Genomic DNA, 22,968 nt, shown 5'->3' on the forward strand with positions numbered 1-22,968 from the left:
AAAAGGTTTGAGGGTTTAAGGACATTAGAAGAAGACATATCATCTCATCTGGTAGCTACACCAATGCTACCTGTAACTGTCATCTAGTCCATCCCGTCCCTTATCACCATCCTTTCTTTGATCTGATTTACAGTTTCATACTGCTTTCCTTTCTTTTCCTTTTTTTCTCCATGTTTTCAAGTTTTTGCCTGTATCCCTCATCTCTTCTGCTCCTGTTTCCAAGTTTCCGTCTCACTTGTGATTCCCCTCTCTGCCGCTTCCCTCTCATCTGTCTCTGTCTCTCCCTCTCTTTATCCTTCTCTCTCATTCACTCCGTCTCTCTCAGGGGCCTGAGGTGAGGATTGACAGAGGGGAAATCCTGACTGACTGAAACCCAGCAGATGAGTTCTTCTCTTCTTTCTTTTTTTACCTCCCACCCCTTCGCTTTCTGCTCTTCCATTTCTCCACCCTGAATGCCTGCTACTTTGTCTCTCTCGTCTTCTTCACGCCCGTGTCCTCCATCTCCTCACCCTGTGCAGCTAATTGTTCCTGATCCAGCATTGGCTTCTTGGATTAAGGTACATACAAACTCCCCCTCAAAAAAACAAAACAAAATTTTTTAGTTGTAAGGTCAACGTTGTCATCCTGTTAATCAAAATCAAACATTTTTGTATCATCACCAGATACGTGTCTCAAACAAAGTAACAAACAGACACTAGAAAAAGGAGAGATATTAGGGAGTTGACTACACTGACAAATCACACCTTCTTTTTTTGAAAACATTAAAATTATACTCAGTGCTCATTTTTACTAGGTACAACTGTACAACCTAACGCAATCCAATGCCATAACCAATTTTACAGAGCTCATTATTCAGTTAGCAGTGGGGCATTGTTGACTGCCAAGTGTAAACATGGTAATCTAGTGAAACACGATCATTTTGCCTTTCCATTTATATGTGATTAGAAACTTGTTGTATGTGTGTTTAATGTACATGACCTTTGTCCTGAAAGACTTCTGTATCAGTAAAAACAAATTACAGGCATCTGAAGATCGAGGCATGTTTAAAAAACTGGCCACAAGCTGTATGTTACGATAATTAAGACAGTGCATAACTGAACTGTGGTGACAGATGGAACAGCATTAGGAAAATTCTCAATATTTGAATTACACAGGTTTACCTCAATCATGGAGATATTACACACTGTGAGCACGCCAGTCCTGTTTGTGAATATGTTATCATGAAATCAGGCCAGTGTTTAAAGATATGTTACTGTTTTTAAAATGATATGCTAAGGGTTCATTTCCCTTCATTATGAAAAGACCTCAGATGTCCATCTCATTGGACTTTTACACTTGCTCTGGCCTTCCTTTGGTCAGCAACTTTTATACCTTGACAATACTTTCATGAGAAAATCCATTATTTTAATCCTTTTAATCCTATTTTGAAGCTAAACAATTTGTTAAGTTGCTTTTGTTCCTAAACTGAAACAAAATAAGGTGAAAAATATCTGTCTCCTGTTTTCTGGTTGGATAACTTTTTGAGTCTCCAAAAGTTGATTCTGTTCATCTGGACGTTGCGTTTTCAGTGGGAGAAACGTTTCCTCACTCATCCAAGTGACTTCTTCAGTCTCAGCTGACTGCGGGTTTTCCCAATCTTATAAACAGTACATTTCCATAATGACTGAAACCAGCCCAATGAAGGAACAATGGGCTGGGAAGTCAGTTCCTTCATCATAATTATGCAAATTCTCATGACCATTGATCAGCAACCACTGTTCGAAGACCACTGATCAATAGCCATGAGTACCATTCACAGAGAGTTGGGGAATGGCTGCAATCACAGCATTGTAAGATGGCGAAAGATGTACCCTTAGGCCCCCTCCTCGATTCAGAGATGGTCTTTCCCTTTTCACGTAAATGGCCTCCTTGACTCCGCGCTCAAACCAGCGTTCCTCCCTGTCCAGGATGTGTACATCCTCATCATTGAACGAGTGTCCACTGGCCTGTAGGTTTTGGAGATTTACTTACCTGAATGATTGAGCATGCATCAAGACGATAACTTTTTGAGGTTAAATTCCAGTTGGAAGTTGACTTGTTTTCTGTATTGAAGTGTCTATGCCAAAGGTCTTCAGTTTTGTACTCAACAATTCAGCGACTAGAAATAAACTATGGTCTTCAAATAGTAGACTGAAATGTGTCAATTAACCAGACACTGAATGAACACTTTTAGCAGACTTTTGATATTTTTCTTTAGCATGGATAATTGTAAACTGAATGCATTTTAGTTTTGCACTGTCTGACATATAAACTACTTTTATATGTCAGTTATATGTCGGTTTATGTGTGCATTGATGATGCTATATTTTCTTAAAAAGCTTTAAGAAAAGTCAGACCCACTCTCTCTCTCACTTTTTTTTTTGCTACTAAATCCATGGAAAGTTGAAATTGCCTTGGCATCATGGTTTGATGACATCATAGAAAAACAGAAAAACATTTAACTGATCAAAACATTGGCTTGAAGGGCTGGTTATCAGCTGACCTAAACTCCAGTTTGCTCTGTGTGTATTCACTACAAAGGATTCATATTTTGAACAAGACTGGATTGTAATATGATCTTATCCTATGTATATACACATTCAAAAATCTGCATTTTGTTTTTATTGCTCTTGCTAAATTTCAAATAAAAACAAAACCCCCCAAAAAGGTGACACAAGAGATGATTAAAGTCTAAATATTTTAAATGAGTATTAGGCTACGTTCACACTGCAGGCGAAAGCGCATCAAATCCGACTTTTTTGACCGTATGTGACCCATATCCGATCATGGTATGACAGTTTGAACAACACAAATCCGATATTTTCAAATCCGACCTAGGTCTCTTTGGTATGTGGTACTGAATCCGATACATATCTGATGTTTTAGAAAGCGACTGCTGTTTGAATGTTCATGTCGCATTAAATCTGTCTTTTACGTCACTGACACAAGACAGACGCCAATTATCAGCGCCGGAGAAGATAAGCGAGAAAGCATGGCGGCCATTGTTAAAGCACGGGCTCTCTTTCTTTCTCTAATTAATTTGTCAAAATTCTGTTGGTTACGACTGTGCAGAAATTGATAGACTGCTGCAACAACACCTACTAGCTCTGTAGCCACCATTTTTACTTCCGTAAACAGAGCACGTTGTGTGTGATGTCTTCTTTTGCGCATGTGGGCCGCTTTGAGGGCCGTGAACCGTTCACACTAGAGCGCGTTTGCTGTCATATTTTATTTGTAGTGTGAACAACCAGACAAAAAAAATCAGATTTGATCAAAAAATCGGAATTGAGCATTAAGACCTGCAGTGTGAACCTAGCCTTAGTTTAGCGAGTGTGTACTATGAGAGAGATTGTATTTGAATCTCACAAATTTCTTGCATATGTATATTTCTATTTAATGTTTTTTTTTTCTTTTTTTCGTAGGTGTATCTTATTAGCTCAACTTACAGTACCATGGGAGGATAGGCTAGCAATTTTAAACCAGCAAAACAAAGCAAAGTACCTGGACTTGATAGGTGAAGCTGTCATCAAAGGGTGCCATGCAAACATTTTTCTCATTGAAATGGGCTGCTGAGGTCCTATGCAACATCTATGCACTACTTTCTGCAAAATCTCGCCTTGGAACTGAAGCACTTAAATAAAGTCATTTAGGGAAATAGCCTAACTGCCTTTTGAAGAGTACAGGTTAAGGAGTGAAATGCTATGAACCTGAGATACCTGCTGATGATGCAAAAGGGTCCTCAGCATACAGGAAGCTCCAACAATCCTCCCCCCAAGTGACATCAAGGAAATCTTGCTACGCTCTAGCTCCACCATATTTTTGTAGCTACAAAGACGTCACCTTGTAGCAATGCATCGTCAATGTTTATCTCACTTGCATTCTTGTGACCATGGGGAAAGGCCCACTGGCAGTGGGGGAAGACCCACAGACATCCGTGAAAAAACAGAAAACAGCTCAGAAAGGCAGCAGGCAATAGTGTTAGAGTTAGCACTCTGCATGAGTAAACTACAAGTACTAAAGAAAGAGAATAAGGCTAGGCAGATTAGGGGCTATTACTCTGCCAGAATGCACAGATCATGTAGCCAAAAACCCAGAAAGCGGCATAAGAACTACAAAACTAAACTGGGCAAAAGAGGTATGTGAGGTAAAAAGAGGTTGCTCCAGCTATGGCAGAATATTTAAGCATCAGACTTCACCAACTGCAGCAATGCAAAGGACCAAGAGGGCCATCTCTGAGTATATGAGCTATGCTTGTCAGTCGGTGGAGGACCCGAGCCAGGAGGCACACCACAGTGCTCTGGCCCTCTGGCAACTCATGTTGCTCAAACAAGGAATGTGAATGGAGAGAGTCTAGTGGTAACACCACTAAGATCTAGACGAACTATCCTCAGCTGAAAGGTTTATACAAACCCTTACAAACACTCTGGAAAAAGAGGAAAGAGCTCAACCTCTGGACACTTGCTGAGGGCTGCTTTGTACCTAAAGGGCAGATGTCAGTTGGGATTGAAGAGTTTCAAGAGAATTCACTACTGGATGGTGAGGGAAAAATATTCTGGTCCACTGTTGTTAAAAGACTGACATCTTATTTGTTCAATAATGAATACATTGATCTTAGTGCCCAGAAAGCAGGAGTTAGGGTATTCTAGTTGTCTGGAGCATACATCAGTGATTCTCTAGATTAATAAGGAAGCAAAGAGTAACAACACCAAACTCTCTAATGTATGGCTGGATCCAGTGAAAACATTACCTGAATGTACCCCACCAGCTGGTTCAACCTGCATTAGAGAACTATCTAATACCACCAGAGATAGTGCAGCTTGTAATGTTACACATGAATAGATTGAAGATGAGGTTCGCTGTGGAAAACTTTACCTTTAAGTGACATAGGCTGGAGAAGGGCATCATAGCAGGATGTACAGTTTCTGTTGTCCTGTTTGCAATGACTCTACTGCTAGAGGCAGGCGGATGAGGTATAGAGTTTCTAAATCAGAGGACAGCACAAGACATCCTGCCTGCCAAGTGTTCTTAGACAATCTAACTGTGATGACTTCATCATTCCAGGGCAACACAGTGGATCCTGAGTGCACTGGAGAAGATGGCAACATGGACATGGGTGGAATTTAAACTGGAGAAATCCAGAAGCATCCTTAAAGGAAAATGGGCAAGAAACACTTTCAGTAACCTTCAGAGATTCTAACAACTCAAGAACAAGGGATCCAATGTCTTGGGAAGAATTATGATAGCTCCCTGAAGGACACCGGCAATCCCAGGGATGCCAAATCTCAGTTAAGTACTTCGCTTAAATCAATTAACAAAAGCCTGCTGCTTGACAGTTCAAGGTTTGGTGCTTTCAGTATGACATCATACCCAGACTACAATGGCCATTCCTACTGTATGCCTTCCCCATGCCACAATTGGAAGCAATGGAAAGGCTGTGCAGCAAATTTCTGAGAAAATGGTTGGGCATTCTCACTCCCTTTAGCTTGGTAAAGCTGTAAACCACTTAAAAGCCATTACCAGTTTCATCACTGGTGGAAGAATTCAAAGCCACCAAGGCAAGAGCAGTGGGTACACTCCTCCTATCAAAAGATGGGAATGTCCAACAGGCCAACAAATCCATTGGATGCAGCAGGAAGTGGAAGTCACAAGAAGCAGTATTGGAGCCAGAAGCATACTGGAAGCCCCAAGAGATCATCAGTGTGGTCTGTCAAGGTCGCTTGGGTGCAGAGGCAGCAGAAGATGACTGCCGGGTGAAGGCGATGGGGCTTGCATCCCCAGGCTTTTGGATGCAGTGGGACCAAGCACTTGCTGGACTAATGTCCCGGAAAGAACTTCTTACTATGCACCATGGCTGATCTACCAACCCCAAGCAATTTAAAGATCTGGGGGAGGGAGGAAGCTCATCATGCCTGCAATGTGGCGCAGTACTGTGGACACTGAGCCACATCTTGGGAGGATGTCCAAAAGCACTGGGAGAGGGGACATGACAAGGTTCCAACAGAAATCACCAAATAGGTGGGCTTCCAGAAAGCTATAGCCAACAAGAACCAGGTACCTCCTTATGTAGCCATCTATTTTTACCTTCAAGGCAACCAGGCTCCCAGGACAAATACAACAGCCATGAAGAGGGGGATACCTGCTGATGATGCAGAAAGGTTCTCAACATAGAGGAAACTCAAACTATCCTCCCACCAAGGGACACCAAGGAAATCTTCCAATATAACTCCACCATATTTTTGTAGCTCCTACAATATCAGCTTGTAGCAATGCATCTTTGATTTTTATCCAACTTATGTTTCCCCATAGACATGGGGCAACAACAAGCCTTAGAATTCAGAGTCTGTGGACCAGATTGTGTTCTTAGAAGGATGAAATGTATATATAGTATGAAACCAACAGTACAGAAGTAGAAAAAATCTGAATAAAAATGTTCTTGGTCTTCCTTTTTTTAATCTAAAAATAATAATTTTGCCAAACAAATGAAAATATTAAGTTCTTTCTGGTTGTATCCAACTATTCAAAAACAGACATTAATCTATAAAAAATGTGAGATGAGGTGCTGGTTCTGTGACTATTCTTTAATCTTCTTTTTTTCTCAGTGTTTTTTTTCTTCAAAACTTCCAAGATTGCCCTGTATTTGGCTCCATCCATCTTCCCATCAACTCTGACCAGCTTCCCTGTCCCTGCTGAAGAGAAGCACCCCCAGAGCATGATGCTGCCACCACCATATTTGACAGTGGGGAAGGTGTGTTCAGAGTGATGTGCAGTGTTAGTTTTCCGCCACACATAGCGTTTTGCATTTTGGCCAAAAAGTTCCATTTTGGTCTCATCTGACCAGAGCACCTTCTTCCACATGTTTGCTGTGTCCCCCACATGGCTTGTGGCAAATTGCAAACGGGACTTCTTATGGTTTTCTGTTAACAATGGCTTTCTTCGTGCCACTCTTCCATAAAGGCCAACTTTGTGTAGTGCATGACTAGTAGTTGTTCTATGGACAGATTCCCCCACCTGAGCTGTAGATCTCTGCAGCTCGTCCAGAGTCACCATGGGCCTCTTGGCTGCATTTCTGATCAGCGCTCTCCTTGTTCGGCCTGTGAGTTTAGGTGGACGTCCTTGTCTTGGTAGGTTTACAGTTGTGCCATACTCCTTCCATTTTTGAATGATGGCTTGAACAGTGCTCCGTGGGATGTTCAAGGCTTGGGAAATCTTTTTGTAGCCTAAGCCTGCTTTAAATTTCTCAATAAATTTATCCCTGACCTGTGTGGCGTGTTCTTTGGACTTCATGGTGTTGTTGCTCCCAATATTCTCTTAGACAACCTCTGAGGCCGTCACAGGGCAGTTGTGGAGCTGTTTTGCAAAGAAGAATTGGCAAGAATTTCAGTCTCTAGATGTGCAAAGCTGGTAGAGACATACTCTAAAAGACTGGAAGCTGTAATTGCAGCAAAAGGTTGTTCTACAAAGTATTGACTCAGGGGGCTGAATAATTACGCACACCCCACTTTTCAGTTATTTATTTGTAAAAAATGTTTGGAATCATGTATGATTTTCGTTCCACTTCTCACGTGTACACCACTTTGTATTGGTCTTTCACGTGGAATTCCAATAAAATTGATTCATGTTTGTGGCTGTAATGTGACAAAATGTGGAAAAGTTCAAGGGGGCCGAATACTTTTGCAAGCCACTGTAGCTAGCTTTTAGCTGGGACTTCACTGTTATACAGAAACGTTTAAGAAGCTGCTTTGAACTGGCAGGTGGCAAGTTACAGGAAATGCACTTTGTATAAATGAAGTGTCTAACGCTACACTTTCTCCATCATGTATATTTTAGGTGTTAATGACAGTTTACATAAGTTATAAAAGCATTAAATTGTCAGCACTATGTATTTTATGAACAGTCTTAAATAAGTTAAGTAAGTAATAAGTAAGATTCAACTTGGAGTAATTAAAATTCAATTCAAAACTGAAAATCTTAAGTCACAGAACATGTTAGTAGATACACCTTTCTAGTACTGGGTTGGACCCTTTTTACCTTCAAAAATCCTTAATCCTTCCTGACATAGACTCAACAAGGTGCTGGAAACATTTCTCAGAAAATTAGTTACATATTGACATGATGGCATCGCACAGCTGCTGCAGATTTTTCAGCTACACATAGATGATGTGACCCTCCTGTTCCTCGACATCACAAAGGTGCTCCATTAGACTGAGATCTGATGACTGTGGAGGTCATTTGAGTACAGTGAACTCACCATCATGGTCAGGAGAGGCACTTGTTGGGGTTTTCTGCTTCTGCTACTGTAGTCCATCTGCTTTGAGGTTTGAAATATTGCATGCTCAGAGATGCTCCGCTGCATATGTTGGTCATCACGAGTGATTAATTTAGTTACTGTCAGTTTGAAACACTCTGGCCACTCTCCTCCAATCTCTGACATCAACAAGGCATTTTCTGTTTTTCAGTCTGAAATATTGAGATTGAGAGTCCATCTGGCACCAGCAACCATGCCATTTCATTTTTAAAGTCACTTAAATTACCTTTGTTTCCCATTTTGATGCCATGTATTTGGCTGATTAGATAATCGACTTAATGTACAGGTGAACATATTTACCTAACAAAGTGGCTAGTGAGTGTATGCACAGTGATGAAATCTAAATTCTACCTTGGCCAGGCCTTTGATAGCCTGATTATTGAGCACTGTGACTGTTTTAATTACATATGGTCATGCTTGGGACCAAGAGGGTACACAGCATGAACTGAACAGTTGCATGAATGAAAGCTGCATGAAATTCTATGCAGTGTCTTGCAAACAAGTTTGGAGATTTGCCCTAACAGTAGCTGTTTTCAGGTAAACCATCCTTATTTGGGAGACCAAAATACCTATAATTCATATCTTTAATTATCACCTTTAATGTGAACGTGTCGTGTTATAACTTCCATCTTAACTGTGCAGTTTAGTTTCTAAGAAACCTCAATGATCAATGTGAACTACCATTACCATATATAAAGCTGAACCATTTACAGAATATAGATAGTTACAACTATCAGATATTAGATATAAGTTAACTGTTTTTTATATCAAGTCTCCTCAACAACAACAAAATCACAATAAAAACATTCATATTTAGCTGATGTGTTACTTAACTGGCCTTGTGATCACTTCTGTCTGTCAGGCAATTAATATCTTGTTGTTAAAATGTTTTCTCTTTCTTCTTACATATCATAAAAAGATAATGGGCTTCAAAATGTGTTGCAAGAGACGACTGTTCATTTCTCACACCCTGCCAGCAGTTATTTTTTTTAACCATGACTGTTCTTTATTTTTATGGCTGACGCTACTCTGATTTTGAGTTATTGGTAGATCTGTTAGAATATGCGCAAAATGTACAAAAAACCCAAGAGCTATTCATAATAAATATAATACATTTTTATATTTCTATAAATATTCAGTTATTCTGTGATATTTTATCTCTTTGTGAGCTGATGACACTGATTCTGTTTTATTACTGTAAACTATTTTACAGATTAAGTAACATCACTTAAGGATATCATTCCACTGTGTGCATCTCCCGTAGTCTGCACTTGCCTATTAATATTGTTGTATCTTTTAGAAACTGTATATAAAAGATGGAGATAGTACTGTGCCATCACCCATTGGTTTTTGGACCCTACAGTTTTAAGACTTTGTTTTATTGCAGACAGAACTTGCCCTTCTGAAACACTGGTTGGCGTGAGATCAGGAAGGTTTAATAGCAATGCATTCATTGAAAATATGAGTTTAATGCACAGGCACACAAGTCTGCCAATTAGTGCTAAGTAACAGTGTAGCAAAACGCAAGAGTTTCATTCAATAAAAATGAAGCATAAACTTCTTGTACAGCCTTTACTACTCAGCAAGCCATTTTATTTATTTTTTAAAGAATTTTTCCATTAAAAATCCTCTAAGAGGTGCCATCGGCACAAAGAGAGGTCCAGTTCAATGACCCATGGACCTACAGCTGTGTGTTAGCACACTTATCAACTAAAGGAGGTACACCCATAAATTTGAGTCCTAATTGAAACCAAATTGAAGTGCAAGAAAAAAAAATCACCTGCTATGCAGTTGTTATAAAAGAGGAAACTTCACAGAGACTAAAGTCATCTGTACTACAATGCCATAAACAGACTTTTTTTTCCATGGGAGTCTGTGAGGACTGACTTGAATTGGAAGTCAGCTTCAAGTGAAGACTCAAACAACTGCAGATTTTGGCGCTTTTCTATTGGCCTCATCTTTTTGTGCCACAAGTTGCTATTTTGTCTTAAGTGAGGATGATGATGAAATTCTGGGACTGTAAACTGTAAATGTCAAACATTACACATGCTCCAATATTATAGGTTTTCTCTTTGCTCTGATATGTTTGTGGCTTTGGTGCTCAAGTTGTGTTTTAAAAAAACAAACATTTTTATTCCCTTCATGTTAGAATGCTAAAATAGTTTTAACATTACTTATGGATCTAAAATACAACATTTAATAAAAATATTTGCCTTCTTTTACCTTTGTTAACTTACAAAAAGTGAGGTAATCAGTTGTGTTACTGTTTTGAGTTCTGTGGTTGAACTTTTGGTTTGAGCTGTCTATATTTTACTGTTCCATCAAAGCATTATGAGTAAATCCATAAAATGTTTGGTTTTCTAAATTTGTCAATCGTATGCAGTACTTTTGATGCTATGGCAACCATCCAACTGTTTCAGCTTCCCTGCTGATGTCATCCACACCTTTACATGGTTATGCCACTTGAGCCTTGAAAGACAAAGTTTTCCTTCTTTTACACTTACAAATATTACATTATCATTATTTTGCGACTCTACTGAGACTTTTCCTCCCCTTGTCATAAGCTTTTTCATTATGTATTGAGTCTGGAGTAGTTGGATTTCATTTGTTATATGAGTTGAAATGAGAAGTCCAAACACGCTGTCAAGTTTTTATCTCTTTAACATGATTTCTAATTACTGTAGATGCGCTTCATGCTGATTCACTTTTCAAGTATTGTTTCATAGAGTTATATGACATTGTGAGAGTTCTCAGGTTATTTTCCCGGGCTATGTGTGGGTATCGATACTATCTTCTTCAGCTGAGGTGTGTAAATCTCCTGTCATCTGACTCACAGGTGGAACTATTAAGGGACTAATAGTGGGACTATTTCCTGTGTTTTGATTGCCTGTTGAGAGTGTTGCACAAATTTTAAATCCACAGTATTCCCTGATCAGGATAGTTTAAGGATTATATGTAATCCCAGGAAGTTGATTCTCATCACCCGGATGCAGCATTTTCGGTTGCAGAAACGTTTTGCCACTCATCCAAGTGACCTCTTCAGTCTCAGCTGACTGCAGGTTTTCCCAACCTGACCAACAGTATATTTGCATAATGACTGAAACTAGCAGACTGACTAACAATGGGCTGTGAGCTCAGTGAAACTGAAACTGTCATGATATCCAAAACATCATGACCACTGATCAATGGCCATGAGTGCCATTCACAGATAGTTGGGGAATGGCTGTAGTTCCAGCTTTGTAAGATGGTGAATGGTTGTTCTCTTTTCACGTTTTACCATCTTACAATGCTGCACACCCATTCCCTAATTACCCCCCTTCATGACATTTTGCATATTAACGATCATGAAACAGAACTCACAGCCCATTATTAGGCAATGGTGTTAGTTTTGGTCATTATGCCAATATACTTTTTATAAGGCTGGAGAAACCTGCAGTCAGCTGGGACTGAAGAAGTCTCTTGGATGAGTGACGAAATGGTTTTGCCACTGAAACTGCTGCGTCCAGATGAGCAGAATCAACTTTCTGTGATTTCCTTACCTGGATGATTGAGTGTGCATTAAGACCTTGGCTGTAATATTGTGTCTTTAGTTTAGGCTATAACCTTCAAGCCCCTTCTCACACATGTACGATACCTGTGTATGCAAACACCTCACATGATCATGTAAAGTTATGCCAGGTACTTGTTTCAGTAAGCATAAGCGGTACCCAAGATATGTGTTTGATTAGTCTATGTTAATGTATGTCCCAGTTAGAGTACATAAATAACATGCTCCTCATATGAAGCAGCTCTCTTGCTCAAATCCTTGATCATCGTGACACAGTCTCTTGGTTAGCATTTGCTTTCTTACAGCAAACAAGCAAAAGAAAAACACTCACCTTTTTCTGGAAAATAAAAACAACTCCTTTTTTTGGTTTAGGCTCATCTGAAAAATGTGGAAAATACTCTTGTTGTTGGTTTTTTTTTTTTTACAGCTGATTATTTTGATAAAAGAAGGGCAATTTGAGCCTTTCTTACCTTTGAGAACCATGATAAAACTATTAATTTGACAGTAATGTCTATTAAATTTAAGGTTGTTTGGTATAAAGTTGGCATATTTTTTAAAGACGTGTGGCTCTGTGTAGACATTTCTCCATGTGATAGTGAAGGACAAAAAGGCACATCAGTTTGGATCACCTTGCTTGCATGTCCTGTAGCCGCCTTTCCACCACCTTGTTCCACCCTTCTGTCTGGTTATGGGAGCACTGAGGGACACTTTTACTGACAATGTATTTGACTTTGAATCTGAGGCTTTTATCTGTTGTCTAGCCTCACCTAACCAACACAGATCTGCTTTTTTGGTCAAATGAGCCAAAAACAAATTGCTCGTCCAAATAGGTGGTCATGAAAAGTGATTCAGCAAAGTAGGAAGGAGGGAGGAACACACGCACTCAGACAAAAAAACACACACACACCAGTGCATGTCCGGACGTCAACAGCACTCTGAGGGCTCGCTGTCTCTGTGGCTTCATAGACAGAGATGAATAAAGCATCACAGCATACAATCCATTTAATTCTCACACAGACGCACGCAAACGCACAAATATAAATAGACAAAATTTCACATCCGAGCCTTTCTTCCTCTAACCCATGCAAACACTTACGTCAGCGGGTTAAATTATTCCTTGAAATATTTCACTGATGCTGTGCCATCAATGGGCAGGATCACATTAATAAACAGACATGGATGCACATGCACACATGCACTTTCATTTACATGCACATGCACACATGCACATGTACAGACAGGAGCTGTTAATAGTTTTCCTGTCTTGCAACTGTTACTTTGAGGACTGAACTGTCGATTAGACAAAACAACTTTTAATAGAATAACTTCACTTTACTTTTTAATTTAGTCAGTTCAAACTATAAAGTCAAACTATAGCTTCGTCTCATACCTCAACTTTATTTAAATACATATTTCTTTTCTCTTTTCTCTTTTTTCTTTTTTTCCAAAACAGGAGCTGTTCACGAACAAGTTGAATCAGACGTGATAACAAACTGTTGCCTCACTTTGCCTTCACAGTTAATGGATGACGGTAAAAACACACACACACACACACAGACACACACACACAAACACACACTCTCACAAGTATTTGCATATGTCAGGAATACACAATTTCACAAGTAAATTCTCACTCGTATACTGATGCTTTTGTACAGTTACTGACTCACTCTCACACTCTCTCTTCTACTTGATCTCTCGTCATCATCTCACTGCACACACACACACACACACACACACACACACACACATGCATTTATTAATAAATCTGCTGAAGCACTATCTTGTTTATTTTTTTCCAACATGTTTTTATCATTCATTCATGAGCACAGGTATGCACAAATAAACATGTTTAAAAAAAAATAATTTGCTTTTAATCATAAATAATTAAATATCTTATTTTAATTAAATCACACTGTCATATTATTTCAGTCAGTATTTATTTATTTTTGTAACAAGGGGCGATGCAATTATTATTTTAATTATTTTTTTATTGATTATCATATAAAAAATAAATAAATAAAAATAAAACCATGTTAAGCTCTTATAAAACCCCTTTTCTAACTACCAAATAACATTATTTTGGAATTTGCGGAAAAAGCAATTTAGGTCTGATGCAACTTATAGAAGCAGCATGTGAGTGTGAAGAGAAACACTGATCAGAGAGTTTTACAATAATGCAGACGTCAAACCATTTTGTGAACGTGGTGATCCCTTATAGCTTACAGCTTTGAAAAATTCAAAGATTTAATTTTTATGAAATTAAAAGTTAAATAAAAGTGTTTGAGGTAAGGATAAGAAAAAAGATTAAGCAGTGTGTGTGTGTGTGTGTGTGTGGCTGGAGGTGGGGGGTGGATCATTTTAAACCACATATAGCCAAAGTAAATACGCTTTTTAAAATGTATGCTTGTATTTTCTCATAACTATAACTTCTCATCTTCCAAACAAGAAAGCACAGATGCAGACAAACATGACAAAATACGTAGCTGCTGTTTTATTGTTTAATCTTTCTGTGGATTTTCTATTAATAACAACTCATCCAGCAACTACATTCCTTCCATCAACTGTTTCACATCCATTTTATTGTAATTCATGTGTTGTCTGATGTATTTAACATTTTGAATGTGAGTTTACTTATAAACTGAGTCCACATGAGGCCTTTTCCTTCAGAGACCACAAAATTATATTTGCCTCAAAAAAACACTATCAGTAGCTAAAGCAACACACGGAATATTTCATTAAAACTCCCTCACTGACACTTGCAACAAAAATTAGAGGCTCCTGACTGAGTTTTCTTCTGGGTACATTTTATCTCAAAACCTAAAGGACTAATGCATAAAAACAACATATGACTTTTTCTTATAGTTATAATGGTTCTAAAAAATATTTGGGAAGAGAAAAAAAACAGAACTAGAAATTGCTGCAATTTTTTCACATTTAAGACATTTTGAACTTTGCCTTTTCATGAGTTTTACCACGCGTGCACCACGTACCAAAATGTATAATTAGTCAAGGTAAACCTAAAAGAAAATATAGAACTTTAAGGTGAATTTATTAGCAGCAAATCTTAATCTTTGATTTTAAGTTTTGTTTGGCGAGAATAATTTCTGCTCTTGTTACAGGTTATGTCCTCCATTACTGTAAATGTTGCTTTGTGGGACACATTATTTTTTTCAGTAGTAGGCCCAAGAGCAGACAACAGAGACAGTTAATATACATTCAAGATTAATTGGAAATTCCCTTACCTGCCACCGCACAGATGTAACCAGTATTATTTGTTCTGGAGTTATAAGTTCAGGTGGAACAATGTGAAAGATTTTAAAAGCCATTAGTGTAATATCAGGAAACAAAGGCCACAGGCCTTAGCCAAACAAATTTAGGATCAATTCTTGTAAAATTTTTATATATAATATGTGTGAACCACATGAAAATATTATTCTCTGAAACATTCAATTTGAAATAATTCACAGTCTAACTTTAAATGAGGCCTCGACTAAAGTTTAATCAAAACCTAAAAATTATGTGCATTGAAATCCTATGGAGCTAAAGAACGAGGCACCACGAGGCTCACTGATCGCTAACTCTCAAAATATTCCTGTTTTGAGCCTCTTAAAGAACATGTTAACATATGAGAGGAACAGGTTAATGTTACTAGAAGCAGCAAAGTAAATATATGGGAAAAATAATAGTGAAAAAAACATTGTTTTAAGGAGGACTTGACCTACCTTGATCACTTTTCACTCAGACAGTAACGCAAGACCTTACTGCAATACGATGATTTCAGTATATTTAAATGTTTTCTTTATTCTAAACATTTAGAGTTAATACAGATTGGTTTGTGTTTTATGTAGAAGACTGTAATTTCAATCTAGAAGAAGACTCACTGTTAGACTGAAGGAATTTAGAGGATTTAGAGAAAAGGGTAACTGTGCACACACTGTGGGGTAAATATCGAGATACACACCTAGAAGGACAATTCATAGACTGACTATGAAATGTAAAATCTCAAGGTCACTTGTATAAAGTTGCAGTTAAAAAAATAGATTTTTCTCACTTATATCTAGGAGTCTTAACCTTCCTTAATCAGTTTTACAATAGTTTTATTGAAATTACTTACATTTTTAATAAACGTGAATGACGATAGCATAGTGACAAGTACATATACAGGCACACACACACACACACACACACACACACACACACACACAAGATTTACAAGATTTAGATAAGTATGATATGTGTTTCTGTAAAAAACAATGTGTTCAGATTAACACAAAAACAAAGTAAATGCTTTTACAGTTCATGAAAGTTCTGTCTTATTTTACACTTAACCAGAGAGGGGAAAATTGTATTATTCAATTACTGCATGCATCTAAAAGGTAGACAGAAAAGTGGTGAACAGGAGAAAAACTAAATTACCTATAGCAGCAAATTATATGTGCAGCCATGTTTGAAAACTCCAGCTTTCTGCGTACGTTTCACAGATATACCAATTAAAGACCGCAGTTTTCACAGGAATTATTATTTTTTGCTCTGAAACAGCATGCTATTTGAAGTTTATGCAGTCACTTTTGAAACAGTTTTATAACCACAGAGGTCAACAAGGATTCTCAGTTCAAAAGCAGCAGTAGACATTAAAACATGAAAACACAGAGAAAAGTAAAACTTAAATCTACATGACGTATTTCTTCTGAAAGCCAGGTATGCATACACTCATTACAGCTGAAAGAGAAGGAAATACAAAAAAACTGTCACATTTTACACCATCCTTTTTTGATTACGTGATTTTTTTGCACAGAATGTTATTATTACCTCATTAATAGACATTTATTTGTATATAGAAGCAACATTATTTTGATTGAAAATCATTAAATAATGCTTAAGTTGACAAACTGCATCACAGTTTCACTAAGCATAGAGCAAACAAGCAGTGAGTCAGCATAGGAAATAATAGTGTAAGCAATATAAATTAAAATATATTTTAAAAAAAAAACTCTTTTCAACTTATCGGATCTTTCTAACACGTGAGGATCATAGTATGAGCAGTGTGACTTGAATTGTCCAAACATGTACAGTATTCTTAATATGCTGTCTTAATTTGCAATTAGGATGCAAGTCGGACAATATCAGGAAGATTTAAGGTCTTACTTCAGGAAAAAGGGAATTTGATGTTCAAGATCATCATTACTCTTTTTACTCATTTTAGCTAAAATGCATAAATAAAATCAGTATAATTTTATTTAGTCTAAGTTGTAAGGAAATTAATGGATTAAATGTATTTCATTCCATAGTCTGCTCTCATGCCTATTATACCACACTGTTTAAGTACACTTTTTTCAAATTGCTTGCTTGGTCTTGTAATTTTCCAATAAAAACAGTTCATGCTTTGTGCAGAGAATGTTGATGGTCTGCATTAGCAATTTAACATATATTTGGAATTTGATTCTTGGATGGGTCTAAGGTGCACACAAGCAAAGAAGAAATCAACAGTGTCACCAAACTTGCAAAAAAAACCCCATTAAAATCTTTATAGATTCCTACAAAAGTTCAGTTTACAGATCATAGTAATGAGACAAGAACATAAAAAGAACTGCACGTACTTCTACACTATGAAAGAAAATGCAGAAATGATTCTGTAAATATACAGATGATCTTTTCTCAGCCTGAGATGACTCAGACAAAACTAAATAACTTTTTTCTTTCTCTCTGTAACAAGCCTGCACAATCTTAAACTGTGTCCACATACTATGTGGGGATGCCTCTGATCTGTTTTTTGTTTGTTTTTCTTATTGTTCTTATAAGAGGACGCTACTTGTGGATGTTGTGGGCACATATTTCCTTTGATTTTACTCATGAGTTCATATTGTGTTAAACTGTACAAAGTGTACAAAGACGTGCTTCTTGGGTATTCGTCACATTGTCAGGACACTTTAAGTGATAAAAAGTCAAAATGGTGCATTTAAAATAGCGCAAACATCTTGGTGGCCGTGTTTACTATTTCCTCTCGTTTAAGATAAAAATCTATTAGTAAAACATATGATTTCTTTTAGTTGGTTAACAACAGTGCTGGCCCTAATCCAACAGTCCACACTCGCTGCTATATTGTTTATGGCATGTGTTACAAATGTAACTTTAACTTTAAATTTGGAGCTTGGATAGGATTAAGATGAAAGCAGACAAGAAGGAAAACAACAATGTAACAAAGTTATACTTGCAAAGCCTAAAAATGTTTTGAGATTCTAATAAAAAGTTCATGTCACAGAACAAAACAGGAGAAAAGAACAAGCAAAAAAATGTATATGTTGGACAATGTATTTGACAATGCATACAGTTGAGTACAAATAATCTAACAAATAATTTTGCTCTTAGAAAAGGCAATTTTCCTTCACTTCTATAGCTTCGTCACTTTTGTGGAAAGTACAATTATGTTCACCTGCTCCGCTTTTCCTGTTATTTTCATTTCAAGAGGTCGGAGCTAAGCTTGTAAGCTAACAAGTTTTAATGGACTCTTGTGTGCTTAGAGACTTCTGAGTGGTTTTGTGTGCTTACTTGGAAAAAGACTTCTTTGCTTTTATTGACAGGTAACATTCAGTCATGCAGTGAACTTGTAAACAAACTTCTTCTCATCACACTATCAGGAAACTCTTTAATTTGTAGAAAATCAAAAAATAAAATATAAAATAAAATATAACATTTATAGATAAAATGGAACAACTATGATTCCCTTTAGTTGGAAGTAAATTTTAGAAAATTAATCGATCAAATTCCCAGTCTTCCCCAGCACGTTCGCTCCACTATGCTCCACAGGACAGAGCAGATGTCCATTTACACTAAACGTCTACTCATGTGGCTTTTCATAATGTAAATAGTATAGAAAGGGTAATTCTAGAGTCACCATATGTGTAGTAACCAGAGCTTTATACCTGTCGACCTGCTCACAGGTGTGAACACTGAGTTGCTGGGACACAAAAGCTAATTTACACATTATAATGATGAAACGGGAACAAGAGAATTTGAGGATACTTGCAAAATGAATTTATTTAAAGAAAAGAGTACAAAAAATGTAAAATACAAAAATCGATTCTTAAAAAGAATCTTCTCAGGCTGACCTGATTCAGAAAATGGTACATTTTAAAAAGTGTATTTACTTTGGCTACATGTGGTTTAAAATGATCCACCCCCCACCTCCAGCCACACACACACACGCACACACACACACACACACACACCTACACACACACGCACACGCACACACACGAAATGCTGTCTTTCCATTTTCCATTTATCACTCATAAAATCTCAAACGTCATATGTGGAAATGTCCCTGTGCTGCAGCTGCTCTTTGTTTGCTCTTGTTCTTGTTGTTTTTCTTTTCTTTTCTTCTTTTTCATACGTTTCCTCTTCTTATCACTACTTTACTTTTAGTAAACAAGCCAATTTACTCAGGCCATAAATGTGAGTTCTTATGTGCTGAGGGTTTGACACAGGTTGCCTCATGCTCACCTGATTATGGTGAGTTATGAACTTTTTTGAGTGTCAAAAAGAAAAAAGATGTTTTAAATAACTTAAATATTCTATCTGTCAAACTAAGACATATATTTATTTTTCTGTCTAATTTAGCTTCTACTTTTCCTCAATTCAGTTTAATGTAGAGCTTGGACAGGAGAGAGAAAACCAAAAAAACAAAGCTGAGTAACCAAACTTTTTCTTTTTAGAATCATTGGTTTTAGTTTCATGTAGTCATTCAGTGTAGTTATTGGTTGCAGTCTGAACACAGCAGCATTGATAGACAGGCTGCATAAATGATGACGTATATACAGTCTTTTAGCTCATTTATTTTTCTTGTGTAAATGCACTTTTTCCTGTTTTGATGATGATGTTTTGATGCATTTAGCCAGTAAGAAAAATCTTCCATTGACTAAGTATCCCAAACAACAACCCCCCACCCCAGCTTCATAATCACTTTTGTTATATATTTAAATTGATCTTTTTTGTACTGTCTCCCTGACATGAAAATTCTAGTACAGTGTAATCAGCTGATCATCACAGATCACCCAAGAGCCCCCCACAAGGTTTTAGGATACTAATGTGCAGGTTTAATTTTATGACTAACCTGGTTAGATTCTTCCAGCCATACTCCCTCCATACTTTGAATTAAATGATCCAGAAAGATGTGCTCTAAGTTGTGATACTAAACAGTGCATAAACAGGGGGAAAAAACTGGACAGGACATTAAAATAAGAAGGATTCAGGGTTTGTGTTTCCTTGACTAAAAGCTGTGTTACACAGATACACTTATTACAATTAAAGAAAACCACTAAAAAGCATGTTAAAAGTAGTATAAAACAACTGTTAGCTCAAATTATGACACACATGAAAAAAAGAGTAAACCCCCCCCCCCCCCCCCAGAAACTAAGCTTTGACTGTGTGTTTCAACAAATCTAGTCATGATAATGTGATAAATTATACATGTGATAAACAATTGAATTAAAAGGTTAAGAGATGTGGCTAAATACTTTGACCATATAGTGTACATGACATTGTCAGGATACTCATTTAAGAAAAAAGCATAGAATTGAAATTGTCCCCTTGTTTACTACTTTCATTAACTCTAGATAATAAAAAAAAAAAGAAGTGAATAACACAAAACAAATTAATTTCAAATTATTTAGAGATCGCGTTTGGAAAACCATCACATCAAATCCACTGTCTTTTCCCAGTATGCCACTCCACTACAGTCTTTCCACAGAATCAGCGCAGCGCTAAACTCATATGTGTCTTACTCAATGGTATGCATCAGCAATTCAACATTATAATTTAAATTTGCAGCATGTAACCAAACTGACAAATTGCAAAGCCTGTGCTTTATTATTTTAGATTTTAACATAACTTCATGTTTCAATATATTAAAACAAAGGAGTAAACATAAATACAAACAATCTTCAAAGTAATTTTTCTTCACTTAGATGTGTTCTTCACCTTTGCGTAAAGTATAATTGTGTGACTAACTTCAGGTGCTCATCTTGTCTTATTATTTTCATTTTCAAGAGACTGAAGCTAAATTTGCAAACTAAAGAGTTTTAATGGACTCTTGAGTACTTAGAGACTTCTTGACGGTTACATGCAGATTTTTGTCTTTGCCTTTCCCAACGGATGACATTCAGTGAACTTGTAAACAAAGCTCTTCACCTGTTGGGCATTCAAATGTATAAATAAAAGAAATATAATTATATTTAGGCAAAACTGGAATGTGGAAAATGAACAGATTAAATCCACTGTCTTTTCCCAGCATCTTCACTACACTAGTTTTTACACAGCACTAAACAGTGTTGCATTTAATCCAACAGTCCAGACTTATGCGCTTGTTTACTGTTGAATGTTTATGGCATCTTTTTAACTTTTACTTTCAAAGAGTGAGATGCAAGATGGTAAAGAAGAAAACAAAAGTTTAAACAAACTTACAAAACAAAGCTGCTTAAAGGTTCATCTCACATATGATGTTTAGATAAGAACACAGAAAAAATTCAGTCACTTAATTTATTAAATACACATGAATACAAAGAATCTTAGAGACAATTCTGTTCTCAGAAGCTCCAATTTTCCTTCACTTCCGCATCTTTTTCACTTATGTGAAAAGTGTAATTGTGGGGAACTCTTCAGCTGCTTCGCTTCTCCTGTTATTTTCTTTCCAATACGGCCGGAGCTAAATTTGTAAACTAAAGAGTTTTAATGGATCCTTGTGTACCTGAATGCGTCTCAATGGTTTTGTTTGCTTACTTGGAAATTGTTTTCTTTGCTTTAATCTATAGGTAACATTGAGTCACTCAGCAAACTTGTAAGCAGAGCTCTTCTCTTTTTGGGCACTCATCACACACTCAGGACACTCTTTCATTTTTGGAAAGTCCAAAAAGTACAATTAAAACAATACATGCATCATCACGTGTGCGACCTCCAGTAGTTTAAGATCTAATTTATACAGAAAATAAAACAAATGTGATTATGTTTAGCTGTAGCTGGAGTAAAATGTAAGCAGGTAAAGACAACACAAAGCAAAAAAACTTCTTCTTTTTTTACATGTATTCTGCTTACAGGGGGAAACGCTTGATACTCAGAGGTTCGTTTCACAAAATGAGAACAAAGAAAATTTGTACTTAAACAAATTCTTTTAGGAAAATAAATTAATACAATTCAATTTGTCTATTCGTAAGAATTGCAAGCTTGCCTCAGCCTCAGCCTCAGCTTTCCATCTATCACTATCACATGATTTCAGATTGATTAAAAATGACTGTCCTTGGTCTGCAGCTGCTTTTTGCTCGCTCTTTATCCTGGTTCTTGTTTTTAGAGGTGGCACCAAAACTGTTGAGCAAATGTTTTCAATTGGTTTTGAACAGCAAAGTTTTTGGATGTTGGACCTGTTATTGTGCAGATATGGACAGATGTTTTCTGTGCTGTTAATGACAGGTCAACATTTGATCAACATTCAGTGCTGATCAAATGTTTTGCTACTGCACGTACATCACATTGTCATGACATACTTTAGTTTGCTGAGTCAAAAGGTTTTTCATCTGTCTCACAGCTCCATAGAGCTGATGAATCCCATTTTTAGGCAATAATAGTGCTGATTTTCACAATTTCCTCCTTTTTTTATATCTTTTAGATGCTATGAAAAGTCACAAATACTCACACTACCTTTACTAAAAGGGGCATTTTGCTATTTTATATGTGAATTCACACATACTGACTGTTTCACATAACTTTAAGCTTACCTGATTGTAGGAAAACTGTTGAACGTAATAACGAATACGGGATTTTTAAACAACTTTATATTTTGTCTCAAATGTAGTTAAGTGTCTCTAACTCTCATTAATTGCTGGCTTGGGTATAAGTCAGAAAAACAATAAACAAAACAACAACAGCTATCCAAACTTAGAACAAGGAAAACCTCTTGTGTCCTAATCATCTTGATAGGACACAAGATCTTGATACATCTTATTGAATGTATTGGAATACAGCAGCAGTGACACATAAAGTATATCATTGGTTAAATGATGTCCTGAGAAACTGAGAGGTTTATACACCAACACATTCTCTTAATATT

The 22,968-nt window shown here is 37.0% G+C and overlaps 1 long non-coding RNA gene across 4 annotated transcripts in view; it reads left to right on the forward strand.

The window, feature by feature from the left end:
• Positions 1 to 21,768, forward strand: part of LOC102077633 (uncharacterized) — a 42,386-nt gene extending 20,618 nt beyond the window's left edge. Inside the window, exons 5-7 of one of the 4 annotated variants that reach the window (XR_003220840.1) lie at positions 326 to 557; positions 13,324 to 13,401; positions 21,680 to 21,768. This is a non-coding gene — a long non-coding RNA (uncharacterized LOC102077633). Of the gene's footprint in view, positions 1 to 325; positions 558 to 3,440; positions 6,723 to 13,323; positions 13,402 to 21,679 lie in introns of those variants that run through there. The other 3 variants (XR_003220839.1, XR_003220838.1, XR_003220841.1) reach the window with 3 other exon arrangements.
• The last annotated feature ends 1,200 nt before the right edge of the window (positions 21,769 to 22,968 follow it).

The sequence above is a fragment of the Oreochromis niloticus genome, linkage group LG7 (assembly GCF_001858045.2).
Source record: "Oreochromis niloticus isolate F11D_XX linkage group LG7, O_niloticus_UMD_NMBU, whole genome shotgun sequence".
Taxonomy (NCBI): Eukaryota; Metazoa; Chordata; class Actinopteri; order Cichliformes; family Cichlidae; genus Oreochromis; species Oreochromis niloticus.